The sequence below is a fragment of the Triticum aestivum genome, chromosome 7A (assembly GCF_018294505.1).
Source record: "Triticum aestivum cultivar Chinese Spring chromosome 7A, IWGSC CS RefSeq v2.1, whole genome shotgun sequence".
NCBI lineage: Eukaryota > Viridiplantae > Streptophyta > Magnoliopsida > Poales > Poaceae > Triticum > Triticum aestivum.
In genome coordinates, this window is record NC_057812.1 from 738,322,455 (window position 1) to 738,345,748 (window position 23,294).

The 23,294-nt window shown below is 45.0% G+C and overlaps 1 pseudogene; it reads right to left on the reverse strand.

Annotated features, from left to right (window-relative positions):
• Positions 1-14,154: 14,154 nt before the first annotated feature.
• LOC123153953 (uncharacterized) overlaps positions 14,155-23,294 on the reverse strand; it is a 42,865-nt pseudogene continuing 33,725 nt past the window's right edge.

Below are 23,294 nucleotides of genomic sequence, written 5' to 3' on the forward strand. Positions count from 1 at the left end.
CAAGATTAGACCAACAAAGGGTTGTCATCATCATCCAAAACATAAAGTAGGGAAATGCCCTTTCCGAAGCACTTAGTCTCAAGCTTAGGTCCAAACTTGGGCTTCTTCACTTGAGCAGCAACTTGCTTGTCATTCTTCTTGAAGTTCCCTTTCTTTCCCTTTGCCCTTTTCTTGAAAATAGTGGTCTTGTTAATCATCAACACTTGATGCTCTTTCTTGATTTCTACCTTCATTGATTTCATCATCATGAAAAGCTCAGGAATCGTTTTCATCATCCCTTGCATACTATAGTTCATCACGAAGTTCTACTAACTTGGTGATGGTGACTAAAGAATTCTGTCAATCACTATTTTATCTGGAAGATTAACTCCCACTTGATTCAAGCGATTGTAGTACCCAGAAAATCTGAGCACATGCTCACTGCTTGAGCTCTTCTCCTCAATCTTTTAGCTATCGAACTTGTTGGAGACTTCATATCTCTCAACTCGGGTATTTGCTTGAAATATTAACTTCAACTCCTGGAACATCTCATATGATCCATGACGTTCAAAACGTCTTTGAAGTCCCAATTCTAAGCTGTTAAGCATGGTGCACTAAACTATCAAGTATTCTGCATGTGCAAAATTGGCTTGCACCCGTTGTAGATGGATGTAGAGCTTATCACACCCGATCATCACGTGGTGTCTGGGCACGACGAACTTTGGCAACGGTGCATACTCAGGGAGAACACTTTTATCTTGAAATTTAGTAAGAGATCATCTTATAATGCTACCGTCAATCAAAGCAAAATAAGATGCATAAAAGATAAACATCAGATGCAATCAATATAAGTGATATGATATGGCCATCATCATCTTGTGCTTGTGATCTCCATCTCCGAAGCACCGTCGTGATCACCATCGTCACTAGCGCGACACCTTGATCTCCATCATAGTATCGTTGTCGTCTCGCCAACTATTGCTTCTACGACTATCGCTACCGCTTAGTGATAAAGTAAAGCAATTACAGGGCGATTGCATTGCATACAATAAAGTGACAACCATATGGCTCCTGCCAATTGCCGATAACTTGGTTACAAAACATGATCATCTCATACAATAAAATATAGCAACATGTCTTTACCATATCACATCACAACATGCCCTGCAAAAACAAGTTAGACGTCCTCTACTTTGTTGTTGCAAGTTTTACATGGCTGCCACAGGCTGAGCAAGAACCGTTCTTACCTACGCATCAAAACCACAACGATAGTTCGTCAATTAGTGCTATTTTAACCTTTTCAAGGACCGGACGTAGCCACACTCGGTTCAACTAAAGTTGGAGAAACTGACACCCGCCAGCCACCTGTGTGCAAAGCACGTCGGTAGAACTAGTCTCGCATAAGCGTACGCGTAATGTCGGTTCGGGCCGCTTCATCCAACAATACTGCCGAACCAAAGTATGACATGCTGGTAAGCAGTATGACTTATATCGCCCACAACTCACTTGTGTTCTACTCGTGCATATAACATCTACGCATAAAACCAGGCTCGGATGCCACTGTTGGGGAACATAGTAATTTCAAAAAAATCCTACGCACACACAGGATCATGGTGATGCATAGCAACGAGAGGGGAGAGTGTTGTCCACGTACCCTCGTAGACCGAAAGTGGAAGCGTTAGCACAACGTGGTTGATGTAGTCGTACGTCTTCACGATCCGACCGATTCAAGTACCGAACGCACGGCACCTCCGAGTTCAGCACATGTTCAGCTCGATGACGTCGTGCGAACTCCGATCCAGCAGAGCTTCACGGGAGAGTTCTGTCAGCATGACGGCGTGATGATGGTGATGATGTTGCTACCGACGCAGGGCTTCTCCTAAGCACCACTACCATATGACCGAGGTGGATTATGGTGGAGGGGGCACCACACACGGTTGGGAGAGATCAACAGATCAACTTGTGTGTCTAGAGGTGCCCCCTTGCCCCCGTATATAAAGGAGGGAGGGAGAGGGCGGACCTAGAGGAGGCGCGCCAAGTGTGGGGAGTCCTACTAGGACTCCCAAGTCCTAGTAGGATTCCCCTTTCCTTTCCGGAGTAGGAGAGAAGGAAAGAGGGGGGAAGGAAAAGGAAAAGGGGGATGCACCCCTTGTCCAATTCGGACCAGAGGGGGAGCGCCTCCTTCCTTTTGTCGTCTCAACTCTATTCCCGTATGACCCAATAAGGCCCAATACTTCTCCCGGTGAATTCCCGTAACTCCCCGGTACTCTGAAAATACGGGAATCACTCGGAACATTTCCGATGTCCGAATATAGTCGTCCAATATATCAATCTTTACGTATCGACCATTTCGAGACTCCTCGTCATGTCCCCGATCTCATCCAGGACACCTAACTACCTTCGGTACATCAAATCACATAAACTCATAATACAATCGTCGCTGAAACTTTAAGCGTGCGGACCCTACGGGTTCGAGAACTATGTAGACATGACCGAGACACATCTCCGGCCAATAACCAATAGCGGAACCTGGATGCTCATATTGGCTCCCACATATTCTACGAAGATCTTTATCGGTCAACCCGCATAACAACATACGTTGTTCCCTTTGTCATCGGTATGTTACCTGCCTGAGATTCGATCATCGGTATCTCAATACCTAGTTCAATCTCATTACTGGCAAGTCTCTTTACTCGTTCCGTAATACATCATCCCGCAACTAACTCATTAGTTGCAATGCTTGCAAGGCTTAAGTGATGTGTATTACCGAGTGGGCCCAGAGTTACCTCTCCGACAATCGGAGTGACAAATCCTAATCTCAAAATACACCAACCCAACAAGTACCTTCGGAGACACCTGTAGAGCACCTTTATAATCACCCAGTTACGTTGTGACGTTTGGTAGCACACAAAGTGTTCCTCCGGTAAACGGGAGTTGCATAATCTCATAGTCATAGGAACATGTATAAGTCATGAAGAAAGTAATAACAACAAACTAAACAATCAAGTGCTAAGCTAACGGAATGGGTCAAGTCAATCACATCATTCTCCTAATGATGTGATCCCGTTAATCAAATGACAACTCTTTGTCTATGGCTAGGAAACATAACCATCTTTGATCAACGAGCTAGTCAAGTAGAGGCATACTAGTGACACTCTGTTTGTCTATGTATTCACACATGTATCATGTTTCCGGTTAATACAATTCTAATATGAATAATAAACACTAGGAAAACTGCCCGTGCGTTGCTCCTAACCCAATAAGCATGACCTAAGCCCTCAAAAAAAAATAAGCATGACCTAAAACAAAAATGATAATTTGATTAATCTCTCATCAATTATGTTCAACATGAAGAAAAATTATGTATAATTTCATTACACAATGGTTGGAGATTTTTTGGCTGGGTCGTAAGACAAAATCGTTTATAAGCTTGGAAGGCAGTTCCTTCTCCAACAAATGTGTGCACTATGTTATAGTTCAGATCTGTAAGTAACTAAATAGAATTTTGTGGCCATTACAATATCATAGAAATGGAAAATTGGCAACCTTAATCTGCCAAACAATTAGTAACATGAACCCATCCATGTGAAAAAAAACAGGACTTATAATATTTGTATTCAAATCATTTCATTTCGCTACATAGTTGAGACATCCGCCAGAGCATGTTGCAGTCAATGTTTTAACTGGCAGCATTGCACAACAAAAAGGTGTATAAAGCAGGGAAGTACAACTTCCAGTAGGATTATGAAAGTTTATATGTCGAGTACATAAACTGTAGCAGCAATAATGATGTATGAAAGTGACATACTAAATAATACGCATCTTGGAAAAGTTAGGCACCATGGTTTGAATTGCGAAACTGGCAGATTCAGTCCTTTGTTTCAATGGAGACAAGCTTTTTTCGGACGGAGGGAGTACCAGTGAATTGGAAAAGAACAGACTTATATGTACTGGGAGATGCTAAAAAACCAATCAACTCTATAGGGATGGAAAGGGAGAAATGTGGACTATGGAATCCTAGAGACTTATCTTGTTCGACCTCCAATGACGCCACCCACCCGTGGACAATGAAACAAATCTTGTACTATGAGTGAGAACATACGATCAGTCTACACCACCAAAGGACATTATAGTACTTCTATTGTAGTAATTACACTTCATGTTGATAGTATTCTGGCAAATTATCATATTTAATTACCACATAAGTGATCAACTACTATTCCAATATGATGAGCTAATCCATAAGGAAGGATTTCAGTGAAGAAATAACCAACAAAGTCTTTAAAGTCTGAACATGAATCATGCCTCCGCACATATGTGACTGCAGCAATGTCATCATTTATCAATACAATGCCACTGCAGCTAAATTACGTATCAAACCAAACAAATGGTGTGCAATAATAGAACTTTGCATTCATGCATGCTGAGCATCATAGGCCGTTGGTTGTACTTCACGGGCATGGTAGATGTTGTGATCTGTAGAAGAAGTACTTGCGATCAATTCCACGCTTGCAACAATCAAACTACTAAAAGAGTCAGGTTCGAAGCTAAAGCCTCCTGGTAAGAGCTGATGGATTCTATATCAACCAAACAACAAAGGACAAGAAGACCATGATGTATTGAGTGCTACAAAATTGAGTATTAATTAATTGCATGGGTATCGAGTGCTACAAACCATGATGACACTGGTAGAAAAAGGGCCTATAGTCCCGGTTCGTAAGGGCCTTTAGTCCCGGTTCCGGAACCGGGACTAAAGTGTCGGTACTAATACCTCCCCCCTTTAGTTCCGGTTCAATCCAGAACCGGGACTAAAGGCCCTCCACGTGGGCAGTGCGCAGAGCCCAGTCAGGAGACCCTTTGGTCCCGGTTGGTGGCACCAACCGGGACCAATAGGCATCCACGCGTCAGCATTTTTGTGGCTGGGGTTTTGGGGGGTTAATTTAGGTGTTTCATATATTGTGTTAGCTAGCTATAATTAATAGAGAGAAGTGTCCTCTCTTATGTCTGTGCTTGGTCGACGCTACGTACTATACATATGTATAGAGAGGACTAGACACGCTGGCTAGCTAGTAAACAAACGAAGGAAACAGAAGATCGTCATGAACATATATGCATACAGAGAGAAGTGATATCGACCACCTCTCCTTCTCCGAGAGATTGGTCGAACAACAAGTTCTCGTATATCTATCTGACACTACCGGCTACATATATACAATAATTATCTCTTACAAATATAATCATACGGACTCAGGGTCCACATAGAATTCTCCGTCTTCAGGGATCACGTGGTCAAGAAAGAATGCCGCCAATTCCTCTTGAATTGCTCGCATGTGAGCTGGTGCTAGGAGTTCATCCCGCTTCCGAAACATCTAATTTGAAGAAGGGGGTCAATACATATATATATGAATGAATGAAACTCAACACAAATGATGGTAATAAAATAAAATTGTGAATGTTGTTATTTACGTACTTCATATTGTTCGTTAGAGTACCCGCCCCGCTCACAGGTCGTGTGGCGGATGGACTCGCAGATGTAGTATCCACAGAAATCATTCCCTTGTTCCTGCCACAACCACTTTACAAGAAATAGAGGTCAATCAAACTGATAAGAAAGAATGCTAAATGGTATTGATGAAACTAGCGCTTGAATCACTAGGAGATGCGCGGAACATGCTACTATAGTACTTACTTTTGGGTGTCTAAATTCCAGCTCCTTCGGCAGTCCCGGAACTGTTTTGGTGAATTTTCTCCAAACCCTGCCGGACAAAGAAAACAATTACTTGATATCAGGAAATGAACAAAGTTGCTGATATGGTGGATAATGATCGATTTAACTTACTTCTGGAGTATTTGAGTCATGTCCGCATAGTCCTGGGGATCTTTTCGTTTAGAGTCTAAGACGGTTACTACTCCCTGCTCAAGCTTAATCTCTAGGAGAATATAGTGGAAACTGCACACCCATGCATAACTCATCAATTACATTACTATAACCTTGACTAATATATAAGGGAAACCGAATACGCACAAGACAGTAACACTCACCTGAAGTTGTAAGGAAAGAGTATTATATCGTTGTTTTGATTTATTACGAACGATCGTAGCAAGTTGGCCTCGGTAGCTGCGGCATGAAGTTTAACCTCAGTTGCATCTATGAGATATGTGTTAATGAACCCAATATCACCGACTTGTCTTTTCTTCAATTCGGCGATCTTCAATCTGCATAATATAGTAAGGATGATTATAAATACATGCAATGAAAGAGCTAAGCTATATAGAGAAACTTAATGACAGAAGTAGTACTACTTACAGACAGTAGCAGGCGACCGTTGTTTTATCGAGGGCCAATTGATTGAAAAACTGATAGAACTCCTCAAATGGAACAGGCGACAGATCAATTCCAACAAGGTCATGCTCCTTTTTAACTTTCACATACAAAGTACTCCTCCCCCCAGGGTCTCTGCAGATTTTCAAGTACCAATCATGCAATCTTCGCATCATCGTTGATAGAGATCTTTCATCTTTGACGAGAGGCTTCCCATACTCGTATCTTTGTATCTGCACGTCCATGGGTTCATAATGTACTTCGTCGGGCAGGTAATCTGCAAGATTGCTATAATCGGGCACCATCCTCGGATCATTAGCAACGTTGTGGCTAGGCACCTTGAGCGGGGGGCACGATTGCTTCGCTTGTTCGCCGAGCTGGGCAATTTGTTTCCCAGCTCGTCGTTCTTTCAGCCTTTAATCACTGACAGTACTTCCCGACTGCTCCGCTTCGGCAAATTCCTTTCCAATAATGTGGTCATAGTTTCCTTTCGGCGGATCAGACTTCGGTGGTTTTGTCAGGGCAGCCAGAGTGCGCTTCACTTTCACCCGATCTACCTTCTCCTCCGGAGGTGGATGTCTCTTTGCTTTCACCCATTCAAAGAATTTCTTCACTTCTTCTCGCGCGATCTCGGCGTTCTCCTCCTGGGTCCTCTCGTATGGTAACTTCTCTGGAGTCTTCAGAGAAGGACCTAATCTGTATGTCCTCCCGCCTCTGGTTGTACTGCTAGACACCGACCGAGCAGACGTAGCGGTTGTCTTCTTTACTTGCTTAAGAGGCGGAGGAGAAGGACTACGACGCGCCAGAGCAGCTGGAGCGGCGGCAGGTCTCTTCCGCCCTTGCTGACGAGGCGGAGAAGGAGGAGGTTGGCTGCTCGGGCGCGTCGGCGCAGGCGGAGAAGGAGGCGGAGTGCCGACACGCGCCGAAGAAGGAGCCGGCCGTGGGCCCTGATCGTCACTCGCCGGAGGAGGAGGCGGTGGGGGCGGAGTGCCCTGACTCGCCGGAGGAGGAGGAGGAGGCGGTGGCATCCAGTTCGGAAGTTTGATGAGCTCCTTCCGCCATAGGCATGGAGTCTTCAGAGCAGACCCCAGCCGAGTCTCCCCTTCACCGGTAGGGTGGTCAAGCTGGAGGTCCTCAAATCCCTCCGTTATCTCATCCACCATCACCCTAGCATATCCTTCTGGAATCGGCCGGCAGTGAAAAGTTGCGCCGGGTTCAGTAGGATAAACAGAGCCAACAGCCGCCTTGACCTTCAAATTCATCCATTGCGTCATAAGGTGGCAATTTTGAGACTCCGTTATAGCATCCACGGGATAGCTGGCAGGAGCCGTCAAGCCATGCTCCGGCTGAAGCAGCTCGGTGGAAGCCACGCTGCTTCTGCGCTGAGATGGCGGGGTAGCTTCGGGGGAGGCTTCGGCAGTACGTTTGCTGCGATTTGCTTCTCATTCCTCTATCGCGTCTACCCTTGCTTGCAGCGCCTGCATTTGTGTCTGTTGCACTTTTTTCCTCCTCTCATGGGATTTGTAACCGCCTGCGTCCGGAAACCCAACCTTCCACGGAATGGAGCCTGGCGTGCCTCGTGTCCGTCCAGGGTGCTCAGGATTCCCGAGGGCCATTGTGAGCTCGTCGTTCTCTCTGTCTGGAAAGAACGTCCCTTCCTGCGCTGCTTCGATATACTGCTTAAGCTTACTGACTGGTATGTCCATTTGATCGTTCGTCCAAATGCACTTTCCTGTTACAGGGTCCAGGGTTCCGCCAGCCCCGAAGAACCAAGTCAGGCAACAGTCTGGCCAGTTAATTGTCTCTGGTTCACAGCCACTCCATCGTGACCTCCTTCGTTGCCAGATTCACAGCCGGCATCACATCGTACCAAATCTAGCATCACATAGTGTCTCTAAGTATACGGCAGCGCTGTACCAAGCCCAAAGCAAGTCAACAAATCATGTTATCACTACTGATTTCCTCTAATCATTGTCGGCATGATGGATGTAAACAAAAAAGAGTCAAATACATCTATTTTTTTGGAACTGGAGGTGCCATTTAAGTGGATGATTGCAAATATCATACCATAATGTCACATTGTTGTTATAACAGATGTGCAAATAAGGCAAAAAAAAATTGGGTGGGGACTGTGCAAATAAGAGATAGGAGGAGTACAGGAAGGATGAGGGAGAGGGCGAGGTACCTGCCCATCACGTCCACACAAGAATCCGCCAAAGTAGCCAGTTGATCTAACAAAACCTAGCAGAGTACAGCTATTGTTTTGACAACGGAACTAAGTATTCTCTCCACATGTTTTCTGGTACCTTATAACACCGATGCTGCATAAACATTTAGAACCAATTTAAAGGGATCCTTTGGATTTTTTGACAGGTCAAAGGAATCGGTAGTTCGCGAAAGAGGATACGCCTCTTCAGAGTGAACTGATATTGCATTTAAGTTTAACGAGCGGACTATTTTTAGTAGGAAGAAAAGAGCGACATACGCACTTATGTTTACAGTGGAATTGCTTCACCGTTTAGCCACATCAAGATGCAAATTTGTTAAACAAAGACTAACAGTCCTAGAAAATAAGTTGTTAGGTGAGAGCTTCTACAAAAAGAGAAAATGAAGTTTGGAGATATTAACCTTTAATTGAACAACACGACCACAAACAATAGTGCAATTTCACTGTTATACTTGATATGCTTCTACCATTAACCATCAGTACTGTAAGGAAATCTTGCTTTCCTCTCACATTAAGTATAATTTAATTTAGAATTTAGATGCATTTACCAATCTATGGTTTATATCTGGATCTGAACAAAAAACATATCAGATTGAGTTCTCTTTCTATTGTTTATCTGTCTAATGTATAGATAATCAGATTGTATAAATCTTCTTTGGGGAAAAGGAAGAACATATTTCTTCACGCAACTGGCGTTTTGAAAGTAGCGAAGCAATGTCGTTGGGGCCAAGAGAAAATCGGTATTTCGCAAATTCTAACACTCAAGCAGCAACTTGCATCATGATGAAAAATAATTACGCTAAGAAAATAAGACAAGAGACACCGTCAACCACTGGGCTAGAGCTTCTTATTTTTCAATCGAGAAAAACATGAGTCGGAACTTGAGCTTTTTCCTTATTTTGCTGGTGGATACGTGAGGATATTGAAGCCCTTGATGGGCTGGTGATGGCTAGATCGAGGTAGCGATCGAGGATCTGGCAGCAACGAAACACAAGGAGCGATTCTCCATCACCTGCGTTTGCAGCAGCAGCGGTGACCGCGGGGATGGTAAGGGCCGTAGCTGGTGCTCCTCCCGGAGAAGCAGCGGCGCGAGCGACGGACTACGCAGCTATGCTCCTCCCAGTGAAGCCGCGGCCGGTGAGACGCGCTCCTCCTAGGGCCGGCAATCCCCAGCTCCAGCCGCCGCCGTCGTTCTGCAAGCTCCAGCCGCCGATGCCGTTCTGCAAGCTCCAGCCGCCCCCGCCGTTCCGCATCGAGCGATGGCGCCGCGTTGACCCGATCCAGAAGAAGTGCTCGAGTGTTCTCTGCCTCCAAGTCGTCGGCGCCTAGTTTCAGACCAGATCCGAGTAGGGGTGGGGGCGGAACAGGGAGGGAGGAGGGAGATGGCTAGGGAAAAGATGGAGAAGAGGGGAGGATGGAGCGCCGGAGGGCATGTCATCCACCACGGTATGCCCTGGGGGAGTAGAGGTGGGGGAGAAGATGGAGAAGAGGGGCGGACCGCGGACGGAGCATCGGCGGGCAGGCTGGAGGGCGGCGATTCATGTGTGGGTCGAAGAAGGAGACGGGGCGGGGAGTAGAAATCAAATCGTTTTTTTTTCGCTTAGCCATCAGGACTGCGAGTTCATTACCAAAAAAGTATAAGGAAGTTTTTGTAAAAAAGCCACGACGGTGAACCCGAAGACTCAATCCGTGCTTTATTATTATTAGCAAAAATGTCCGTGCGTTACAACGGGAGAAACAAATCCTTACACTTCCCTACTGACCCTCTGCATTACCACTTCTTTCCCTTCGCCATCATTGTTCATGGTGGTCTTGTTGTGCGCATATTCATAACAAACATGATCAATCCCAAGGCGATGAGTTTGATCATCATACTCGAACATGATGTTTCAACAGCCCCTTCCCGTGCCGACTTGTAATTTTGCGAACTTGTAATGATGGTGAGTTATTTTCTCAACTGCACTTGGTGCATGCACCATCACCACACACATGCTCCCTAGCACAACGCATGTGTTTTGCAACGGTGAAAACACTGGTTCATATGATCCACAATTGGTCTGGTCAAGGAACTGCCCCGCTACACGGTTATCATTAAATTTAAGGATAATGTGGTCTAACATTAAATGTAAGTTTATGAATAAGTTCAGGTTCAGACATTTCATGAAGCATCTCAAAGAAATCTAGCAAGTGTGAATTAATTGTCTCAAAATAATTTTGTACCTGACTAAACATATGTTTACGATATCAAAACAAAATATGGAACATCATTTGAATCAATTTTAATTCAGAGTACAAATTTTAGAATAAATATTATGTAAATCTTTTTAACTTTATAGTTGATCTCCGGTCAGTTGCATGACACATTTTGTACATGAATATGAATAAATATGGTTATGATATCAAAAAAAAATATGGAACATCGTTTGGATCAAAAGCAAATTAGCAATTCAAAAAATAGAGAATCTTTTTAATTGACCTAAAATATTAGGTAAATCTTACGCATATGTGACAACCTGAATCCAATGGACTTCCATCTTCCTTCAGACTTCACACCACCTACCCCAAATTCATCTTCGTTCCTGCTCATGGATAATTATTTCCTTCCTTGCTCTTTTATTACGTGGCCTCGCGCCTCTTTAAATCCAAATTCATGACATTCGTTCCTGCTCATGGATAATTATTTCCTTCCTTGCTTGGATTAAATCTCGTTGAATTAGCCAATGGCAGGGCGCCCCCAACACTCTTCCTCATGCATTAATTCCTTCCTGACTCATTTTGTGGCCTCCCTTCCTTAAATCTCGTTTAATTAGCCCACGAATCAAGGCCTTCCGTTCCTGACTAATTCCTTCCTGGAAGGTAATTATGTGTTTCCATACACCTCATATTGCTCCTGAGCCAGCTTGTTACCTAGGCCACTTGCGGACATATTTAAACAGAAGTGATTCAATATATGTGGGCGAGGTGGGATTATTTACTTTTTTTATGCTATCTCGCATGAGGTGAGATTGGTCAGGAACATCAGTGGTTTGGCCCCGTGGCTAGAGATTGCAACCCCAAAGTTGCTGGTTGTGTGTTCAACTCTTGTGCGTGCCATTTTGCCATTTTTCTTTCTTTTTCCAGCAGCTGCGTGTGGTCTGTGAAAAAAAACAGTTAACATGAGGTGGTACTATTTGTTAAGAAAACCAAGCGAAGATAAATAACATAGGTATTGCGTGGAAGGTTGCGAGTTCAAATCCTATCGCAAGCATGTATTTTTTACCTCCCTGCGTTGCACTGAAAATGGGCCAACGTACAGCCAGAAGGCCCAAGTGTTTTTTCCTCCCTAAGTTGCAAGCTGGGCCTTTTTTCCGGAATTCCCTATTCGCCGCTTACTGCGGCAAGTAGTCGCCGCTTCGCATAGGGGCGCAGATCAACCTGGGCCGGCCCATTTGAGTGGTTTCGCTTCGCGAGACTAAAAAACCGCAAAAAATGATCTCGCTACGAGTCGAACCCACGACCTACAGAAGGGGTACACGCCGAGGTGGCCACAACAACTGACTCGTGGCTGTGTAGGAATAATAATGTTTACCCTAAAGAAACTAAGAGGGACGACAAAACCTAAAACCAGTTCGCGGATATATACCAAAAACACTTTTTTTCCTTCTACTGGTTCTTTCTGGTTTTTTTCACAGTCTTATTCTGTTCTATTATTTCTCGTTTTCTATGTTTTTTCTTTTTTAATATTTTCCTTTTTCTTTTTAAGCTTTTCAAAAAGTTCAAATATGGTTTAGAATTTTCAAAAATGTTCTTTTTGTCAAAAATTGTTCATATTTCTGAATTAGTGTTCACGTTTTCAAAATTTTGTTAACAATTTCGACAAATGTTCCTGATTTTTTTTGCTTTCTTTCTTTCTTTTTCCTTTCCTTTTTCTTCTCTTTTCTTCAAAAGAAATTCAAAATATTCAAATTGTGTTTGTATTGTTATAAAATGTTCAGTTTTAAAAAAATATTCTCAAAAAAGGGCAGCCCGGTGCATGTAGCTCCCGCTTGCGCAGGGTCCGGGGAAGGGTCCGACCACTTTGGGTCTATAGTACGCAGCCTTTCCCTACATTTCTATAAGAGGCTGTTTCCAGGACTTGAACCCGTGACCTCATGGTCACAAGGCAGCAGATTTACCACTGCGCCAAGGCTCCCCTTCTAAAAAAATATTCTCAAAATTCAAAAATTGTTCTTGTTACACAAAAATTTTCAAATCTTTCGAAATGCAGAAAATGTACTGGACTTCATAAAATATTCATGTTTTCATAAAATTTTCGCGCTTCCAAATTTGTTCGGAATTTTTCAAAATTGTTCTCTATTTTCAAAATTTGTTCTCAAGATTTTAAAAAAGATTTATGCTTTAAAAAATTGTTCATGCTTCCAAATTTGTTAGGGATTTTTCAAGATTGTTCTCTATTTCAAATTTGTTCTCAAGATTCAAAAAGTGTTCGTGCTTCCAAATTTGTTCTCCGTTTCAAAATTTGTTCTCAAGATTAAAAAAATGTTCATGCTTTAAAGAAATGTCACAAATTCCAAAAATGCTTGGGACATTGAAAATTTATTCGTTTTCAGAAATTTTGTTTGCCTAATCGTACGTTCAAGACGTTGTACACTACAGTAACTAATTCTGGGTCGACACAGCAGTGAAGTCCAGTTGTATGTTGTGCTAAGTTATGTTCGGTGCGGGCTGCTCCACTACAAACTATGCTATTTAGCTGGAGTGGCTGGGACTACGCTCTTCCAACCTACAGGTCGCCGGTTAGATTCTCCTCAACTCGCATCCCTACGTTTTTGCTTTCTTTTTACTTCCAGTGGTACAACGCGATTGGCCGGCCCAGTTAGGCTACCCTGTGCGTGGCGACGACAGTTTGACGCAAAAAGCGTCCAATTGGCCGGCCCAGTTAGGCTACCTCTGTGCGTGGCGACGGCAGTTTGACGCAAAGAGTGTCCAATAGGAGCTCTCCTTTTTTCCTCCCTGCGTTGCAAGCTGGGCCTTTTTTCCTCCCTGCGTTGCAAGCTGGGCCAACGTACAGAGGACCAAGTTTTAATCATACCGGCAGGATCGTAATGTTTTTGACCTACAGGAATAGTACCACATCGAATAAGTTTTAAAATTCAAAGTGAAAGCGTAAAATAACGGGAAGAAGCGCATTGTGACGGTGAACCCACGGAGTCAATCCGTGCTTTATTATTAGGGAGAGATTATTATTAGGAAGAGATTTATCATGATATAAGAAAATAAATAATAACTTTATTATTGCCTCTAGGGCATATTTCCGTCACTAACACCCTAAATTACCCCATAAACCACCCCCCCTTTCAGAAAAAAAACAAAAACCTCAGCTCCTGCCAGTTGCTGACGCGTGGATGCCTTCTAGTCCCAGTTGGTGACACCAACCGGGACCAAAGGCCCTCCTGCATGGGCTCGCCGCAGTGGCCACCTGGAGGCCCATCTGTCCCGGTTGGTGTAAGAACTGGAACTAAAGGTGTAGGGCTTTAGTACCTACCCTTTAGTCCCGGTTCCCCAACCGAGACAAATGGGCCTAACCAACCGGGACAAATGGCTCTTTTTCTACTAGTGACAACCCTCTCTCTCCTCACTTCTCCCCTCACATCCGGTCATCCAGGCACCCCTCCAACGCCGGCGGCCAGCGAATGGCGGCTCCCAGCCACACCACTCCCACCCGAGCTGAGCCACTTGGAGTGGTGACGGGATTAGCCGAGGCTAAGATGCTGGTGTTGCGCTGGAAAGAGCGACAGGGGTGGCGGCGTGCTACATCAAAAACAGTCTCGCTGATGCTCTTGAGAAGCATGTCTGCCTTGTACCCAACTCTAGTGAGCTCCTTGACGTTGAGGCCAACGAGGCCCAAGAGGTCGCCATGCATGGTTTTGTCCAGGAGGTACCTAATATCGCTATCCTCGCACTCTCGGCGGGTCTTGTCGACCTGGTCTCGGAGCTTGTCAATGCGCTTGGTGATGAAGCCCTCGTGGTTGATCACCTCCTTGCATTGCTTGAGCTCCAGAATGCTTTTGAATTGATTTAGGATAATCACCGTCTCGGCCTGGGAAGGAACATCTCCAGCGCCGCCTTGCCCTCGTTGTACACCAATACGCAGGTCTTGTCATCGCACAGGATGGCTAGTTCATCCGCCTTCTACATCAGGCCCTTGAGGCGCTTCTTGAATCTATCACGCTGGGTTGAGTCATGGGGGATTTACGGTAGGGTCACATTGCGAGCCATTGCCGGCAAGAGGATAAAACCAGTGAAGGAAAAGAAAGTTGTTGTTTCCGGCGAGGGAGGAGGGGTGGATTTATAGTAGAGGGATCACCGTGATTTGGTAAGACATTGTTGTGACAGGTACAAAGAAGTTTTCCTTATTTAATACTACTTGTGAACGTGATCGAATATCTAGCAGATCTTTGACCCGACCTTAATTGTGCCCATCTGTAAATTTGGCGTCAATTTAAACCTACTAACTTGGATGCGATAGTGCATGACCGTTCCCCCTCTATGACGGGAGTGAGACATATCATACGCGTGCTAATTGTTTCCCCACGATGTGCCCGTTCGCACTGGAACGCTTCACATGTGACACAATAACATCCTTCTAAGCCAATCAAGCCTTGTGTCGGTCTCAAAACCGGCGGATCTCGGGTAGGGGGTCCTGAACTATGCGTCTAGGATTGATGGTAACAGGAGGCAGGGAACATGATGTTTACCCAGGTTCGGGCCCTCTTGATGGAGGTAATACCCTACGTCCTGCTTGATTGATATTGATGATATGAGTATTAAAAGAGTTGATCTACCACGAGATCGTAGAGGCTAAACCCGAGAAGCTAGCCTATGGCATGATTGTTGTATATATCTATCGACTAGCCTGGCCTCAGTTTATATAATACACCAATGGCCTAGGATAACAAGAGTCATAGCCGAATACGCCGGTGGGGAGGAGTCCTTGTCTTGATCACCAAGTCTTGTGGAATCTTCCATGTATGCGGCAGCTGTCCGAACTGGCCCATGAGTATATGGCCATGGGGGTCCTCGGCCCAATCTAACAGATCGGGAGATGACGTGTTGAATACCCCCTAGTCCAGGACACCGTCAGTAGCCCCTGGACCGGTCTTCAAGTTAGGGACGCTCCTCGATTCTTCCAAACTATTCTTCATCTTCGGTTGTCGGTCTTGAAAACTGGTTCAACAAATCTCCTCATCTTCGATCTTGAGGATCGCCGAAATGCATTCGACGAGTTTATACGTCGGGTATCCGAGGAGCCCCTTTAAGTTTCTGGCCTTTATCAATGCCTTGTTATTTTTATGCCACACATCGGGTTTGAAGTTGTTCCTGGGAGGCAGTGTCCTCTTGCGTCCGAGCTCCAACGCCGGACTGCATTCAAGGTATCTTTTGCAGACGAGCATCAACGCCGGACCGCTTTCGAGCTCCAACATCGGAATGTATCCGAGCTCCAACGCCGGACTGTATCCGAGCTCCAACGCCGGACTATGTCCAAGCTCCAACGCCGGACTGTCATAAATCACCTTGGTTCAAAAAAGTTGGAGGAGTTTAGCCGAGCTTAATGCCAGAAATGCCCTCTATGGAGCCAGCCACTAATGCCCGGGCTTTATGCCGGACTGCTTCCGAGGTGGTGCACCACCCCGACTGTGGGCCATTTTTTGTCAATATTTTTGATTGGTGGAATTTATTCTCTGCTGAGATATATAGCTAGTAGCCCTCAAGGTGTGTATTGGTCTAAAACCCGAGATGCACCTGAAGGATGACGCAAGACCGCTGATCCCAGTAGCCGCTGAGACTCAGGTTGATTTGCAAAATCGGCTTGAGGATCAAGTCCTAGCTCGGCAGAATACTTCGGGACACAAAAAGCGGCATGCTCAGTCCTTGAGACTCAGGTTGGGTGCGGCCGACCAACCTGGGGATCAAAATCTCCTCGGAAACTGTATTGCACTTAAAATTTTATGCATTGGACAGGCAATGCAGTAGCCCCCGAGACACTGGTCGGGTGGCAACACCAGATCAGGGGATCGATGTGCCCCTTTAATATTTGTAAATAATAAGCCCAAAGTTCAGTAACCCCCGAGCCTTAATGCGGGCACGGGTGGCCGAATTGAGGATCGATATCCATAGTAAAATCACAAATTATGTGTAATGACTCTATGTATCCAAGTACTTTACGTCATTAATGCTCGGATCCGCATTGTACAAAACTTTGTTGACCAACCATCAGCTTCAACCTCCTCGGCCAGTAGCCGAGGAGTGTTTGTCCTACTTTATAAAGCCTTTATGAGGGCAAAGATTTACGATAAACAAGGCAAACTGGCCATACGGTTTTATAAACAAAGGTACGCAGAGAGATATGTTATATTACTGTTTAACATAAAAAAATGTCTTCCAAAGAAAATAGTCCCGCTAGCGGTTCCTTTCTTTGGGTTGTCATGCTAAGCATGATCATGAAACCTCAGCTCTAATGTAAGAGCAAAATATTGAGGATTTAGTTTGGGAGGCCAGTTACTAGCCCCCGGTAGTGTTCGGCGACAGTCGAGGTCAAGCCGTAAACACTTCGGCCAATGTTATGAATGGCCCACCATATAACACGGTCATCGGATCGCTGACCAATTTACGCTTATTGTGACAGTCAGTTTTTGACTTTCTCCATTGAGGTGCTTAACCATGTCAACTGCAAGCACAATCGCAGTGGTTCTCCCTTTGCACACCTAGCCGAACACAGCGGAACGTAGGAGGCAAGCGCAAGAGCCAGGCAACCCAACTATTGACCGAAGACACAATTCGAAACCGATGCATATATAGCAATATCCGAGAATGTTTTTGCCGAATCTCTAAAGGTGTCCGGCGTTGCACTGCAAGACTTGTGCTGAAAACACACAAATAGTTTAAATGTGCCAAAAGCTTGGAAAACCAAAAAAAAACGTCAGTAAAAACATGACGTCCGAACAAGATCAAGTGTTCGGTGCCAATCCGAAAATTGGTCTTAGAAAAAAAGAGTGCTTCTGTCGTGCTTTAACATGACATATCCTATCTCAAGACTTCAAGCGGGTCAGCCTACGGCTTCAACCTCCTATCCCGAGGGCGAAGTACTTCTCATTAGGTCAGTTTAGCAAACTAAACTCTAGCGGCTTTGAGAGAGAAATTAGGCTCCCCGGCTAGTGACCACACACTCGTGTCGAAAAAAGAAGTGATAAATAATAATAATAATAAAAACTTTGCAATGACTAAGAAGAAGAACACTTATTATAAAACGACTCATATAAATTTAAGAGCCCCCAAGTAACTTGGGTAAAAGAATTTTATGTATAATGATTGTATGTACCAAAGTACTTATATCATATCTGTGTTCACTCGAACTTTAAACGCGTCTTAACCGACCGTCGGCTTCTCCCTCTTCGGCCAAGGGCCGAAAAGTGTCATGTACTCCGCCTGTTGAGAGTATCGACGGTGTTTCCGATGACCAGGCAATCAGGCCATAAGGCTGTAACAGACAAAGCGCGCTCAGGGAACTTATGTTATATTACTAACGAAGTGTAAGAAGCATCTTCGAAGAAAATAGTACCCCCACCCATACCTTTCTTCGGTGCTCATTATTACTATGAGACTTGTGTAATAGATTTTTTGTACTCATGAGTTCCATTGTGTGCCGACCATAATTGAAAACAATAAGAGCGCTAGCTTTCAGCTTCATCCAGTCTAAGGTCAGAGCTTGGAGGACCCGGTCGTGACAATCGCAGAGGTGCTCCCTTTACTCGCTAGCCGAACAATTGGGAACGTAGGAGTAAGCACAGGAGCCAAGCAACCCAACTTGCAAATCGCTTAAGTCAATATGGTGCATATTGTGGCGTAATACACGAACAAGGAACGAAGCCGTACAAGTATAATCATATGCAAGAGGAAAAGCTTCATAAAGGAAGCCCCCAAATTAACGGGGTATTTGAATTTGTGCGTCACAAACAAAGTTTGGACAAGGAAATTTTTACAAGAAACTTTTCTCCAAAAAAGTATAATGCTTGGTCGAACCGAACACAAGTTAAAAATTTAAAACTTTGAGCATGAAGGCAACTTAGCTGGTTAATGTGTTCGGTGTTGATGACGCAGGCCAAGATTGTGGCGGGACGAGATCCCAGCCCCCAAGCCGGTCCCGAGATGTCCGAGTAAAGAACTCGGCTTGATGAAGTGGTGACACAACATAGTCGATGGGCGAGGTGAAAACCCCAGTACGACCGCGGCGACGGAGCAGGCCGGCAGTGTGACGCCGAAGCCCCCAGCATGTGTTAATGAAGTGATGACGAAGCTCCTGGTCAGCCGAGGTGACGTGGTACATCGGTACGTCGCGGTGTCAGCGCTGCCCGGATTATCTACCTGTGCAGAGAAAATAGTGCAAGTCGGAGATAATAGGAATAATAAAAAAATGTTGCACAATCAATAATTTATGTAAAGTGAGTAATAAAAGAAATATGGCCTGTGCGCCGAACACTCGATGAAGTAGAGCTCTCTCGGCGATGCCGAAGTCTCCGAGGCAATCGAACACGTTGGTATGGGAATACGACCAACAAGGTGATCACGCAAGCCGATTTACGCCGATTAGGACAACGGCGTCGGCTTGCCGAAGAGACCACGTGACGCGGTCGAAGTCGATCGCCTACACACATAAAATAGTGCGGTCCAAAAAGGATAATTGCTTTTTGCAAAAATAATTTATTAAAAGAGATGTGGCCTGGCGTCGAAGTCATGTCGATGCAGGGCGTCGGCGTAACGCGGTGAAGGCATAGCCAAGCCCGAATTCGCATGCCGGTCTAAGTTCCGGATGCGGCATTCGCCGAACTATATATGGAAACTGACCGAACCACCACGCCACCATTGTTAATACAGCCACCATTTGATAGACCAGTGTATAGATGATGAAACAAACCGGAGTAATAATTCCTTGGGGAAATAAACCCAAGCAGGAAAAAAATAGTAGGATAAATAGGACCTGATTTATCTGTTGTAGCAATCTGGAGAAAGGTTACTCCCAAAATTAGGGCTCGATCCGCACACCCATTGCCTGATGGGTGATGAAGCGGTGGCATGGCGATGCTAGCAAAGTTTGCCTCGCCGAGGAAAAGCCCGTGGTCCAGCTAATGTGATGAAGTTGGTCGGCTGGTGACGCCGAAGTCTTCGAAGTAAGTTGATGAAGAGATGGTGAAGCCCTCGGTCTAGCCAAGGAGACGGAGCAGGTCGGTAAGGAGACATTGCAGCTGCCGTGTCAGCCCAGGTGTTGAAGCAGTTCGGCGTGATGGACATCGTCTTGAAGAAGCAACAGTGCGACCATGCCAACGCAGGTCGTAACCTGTGACGTGGTCAATGCCGGTTTGATGAAGTGATCATGCGGCGATGCATGTGTTCTCTCTCCGTGTAATCCGTGGGACGGCGATGTTGGTGATGATTTATCCTTGGTGATTCCGAACTCTTGTTCGCTCGCCGAGATGATGATCCGAAGAAGTTGAGCTCGGCTCAAAAGGCGACGACATGTCTAGCGCAGGTCGGCAGCCGTGGAGCAGTATTGTCGGACTGGTTTGACACCAGCATGATAGTGAAGATTACCTCAGAGGAGGCTTAAAATTTGATGGGCACGTGTTTAAAGACAGTGCACAATACCCTAGGAGCAAATTCCTTTAAGAAGGTCGTCCCATATCACGTTCATAAAGAAACATGAATTCGGGTCGGATCCGTATTCACGCAGAAAATAGATCCGAAAAGTGATACACCAATCGGAAGGTTCCCGGAGTTTGGACGGTCGGATCGAGATGGATTTGGAGGGGTGGTAGATATAGGAATTGCGCAGCCGATCAACGGTTGGATCTTCCAAAGGACGTCCGAGCTAGGTGCTGGAGACCACGCCCTAAACTCGTCCAGATTCCCATCCAGATTTGAAAGGGCTCCGGTATATCGTAGATTGCCGGAGATTCCTCCATCGGAACTCGACGAAACTTTGCATGATTGTTGTCGACTCGATTCCGCACAATTCCACCAAAGGAATCGTCAAAGCGATGCTCGAGGAGGCGGTGGCAGCGGATACAAGTTCTCTGTTCGGAAAAAACAGCTCGGTCGCCCGAGGGCAATGTTGACGTTGAGCCCCCGAGCTCCATGGATGATTCCTCGATGAACTTGATAGAGATCGGAGTTGATGTTGATGAAGGCCCCCGTCCGAACACGACGATCGGAGATGGAGCGCGGTCCTCGATCGAGCCGAGGTGACCAGTCGAGCCGGCGACAAAGATGCCGGCGTCGTAGTTGATCTGCGGGCGAGCCATTGATCCTTTGCCGATCACACAGCCGAACTCTCAATGAAAGCACCAATATCGGTGTCAAAACCGGCGGATCTCGGGTAGGGGGTCCCGAACTATGCGTATAGGATCGATGGTAACAAGAGGCAGGGGACACGATGTTTACCTAGGTTCGGGCTCTCTTGATGAAGGTAATACCCTACGTCCTACTTGATTGATATTGATGATATGAGTATTACAAGAGTTGATCTACCACAAGATCGTAGAGGCTAAACCCTAGAAGCTAGCCTATGGTATGATTGTTGTATATATCTATCGACTAGCCTGGCCTCGGTTTATATAATACACCAATGGCCTAGGATAACAAGAGTCCTAGCCGAATATACCGGTGGGGAGGAGTCCTTGTCTTGATCACCATGTCTTGTGGAATCTTTCATGTATGCGGCATCTATCCGAACTGGCCCATGAGTATACGACCATGGAGGTCCTCGGCCCAATCTAACAGATCGGGAGATGACGTGTTGAGTACCCCCTAGTCCAGGACACCATCACCATGCAAATGAATGGGCTGAACACAAGCCTTGCTCCTATGGGCCAGGCCCATAAAGACACTAATTTTGTACCAAAGTAGTAAAAATACTCGCACAAAAACCACGTCGCTAGAAGGAACAATAAATGCTTGGTGGAAGAAAAAAGTGAACAAACTCAAATCCTATTGCACTAACTCTCATACTACTAAGATTTCATAGTCTTTCACCAACCGGATAACCAAAAAACAAGGCCAGAAAATACATGAAAAAGAAACAATCCATTCATCCATAAAAAATGTGCTATGATCGATCAGTTGTGGTTGACTTAGATGTGTAAACAAAACAAGATAAATTGACATGCTTTGTGAGCTACAATAGAACATAGAAAACAAATACAAAAGGTTGCAATGACTTTGATAGTAAGGCCCTGTTTGGGACAGCTCCGCTTCACCAAAATCAGTTTCACTCTAGCAAAACCACTTTGGAGCAGTTCCATATAGAAGTTGCAGCTTCACCAAGGATAAGTTTATCATGTTTGACTTCCAGCTAGCTCCAACATCAAGAAGGAAAATTTGGAGAAAGGATCTATTTGATTGTACGATATGGGGAGAAACGGAGGGGTATCCAATTACTGGTGGTAGTGGTTGATAATTTCCCCTCAACTCCATCTTCTAGATTTTTGGAGCACTCCTGCAGAGCTTCACGAAAAACACAGAGTTGTATCCTGGTCATGCCATCTTTCGCTGGTTTACCGCATCTGCCATGACAACCTTCTTTTTGGATTCCAAATGCGTGCTACCATACTACACTACACCCTGGCCCGGCCGTATGAAACCACAAGCGACCTGTGGTTGATGCGGATGGAAAATGACCGCCCCGGCCGTGCAGTGGCCAATGGTATGGTTGATACGTCTCCAGCGTATCTTATAATTTTTTATTGTTCCATGCTATTATATTATCAATCTTGGATGTTTTATACAATTCCATGCAATTTTATATCATTTTTGGGACTAACCTATTAACCTAGTGCCAAGTGCCAGTTGCTGTTTTTTGCTTGTTTTTTATTTTCCAGAAATACTGTACCAAACAAAGTCCAAATGCCATGAAAGTTTTTGACGATTTTTTTTCTGTACAAGAGAGACCCTAGAAGCTTCGGGAGGAGGTTAGAAGGCAAGGAGTAGGCCACAAGGCACTAGGGCATGCCCATGGGGTAGGCGCGTCCAAGTACCTTGTGGGCCCCTTGTTTCTCCGTTTGACCTAATTCCGACTCTTTAAATTCTTAAAATCGGGAAACCAACAAAGAGCCACCCAAAACACTTTCTCCGCCGCCGTAAGTTTCTGTTCTCAAGAGGACCCGTCTGGAGGCCTTTTCCGGTACTCTGCCGGAGGGGTATTCGATCACGGAGAGCTTCTACATCAACCTTGTTGCCCTTCCAATGATGTGTGAGTATTTTACCACAGACCTACGGATCCATAGCTAGTAGCTAGATGCTTTCTTTTCTCTCTTTTATCTTCAATATAATGTTCTCGTCGATGTTTTGGAGATCTATTCGATGTAATCCTTTTTTGCGGTGTGTTTGTTGGGATCCGATGAATTGTGGGTTTGTGATCAAACTATCCATGATTATTATTTGAGTCTTTTCCGAATTCTTATATGCATGATTATTATAGCTTTGTACTAGACCATGAAGGCGCGCGTTGCTGCGCCCGTCTATTGGTAAATATATTTATGGTTGGTTGCTATCACATACATGATTCATCACCAAACCGTGGAGGTTAATTATGAACAAACTGAATGAAAACAATGTCGAAGATGGTCTGTTCTTCACAATATTTGATTTTGTAAAGAGAGAGAAAAAACAACAATCCCTCAATTACCCAGCGTGTCGATTACATGACATGTTGGAGCACAAATAAGTAAAACGGCC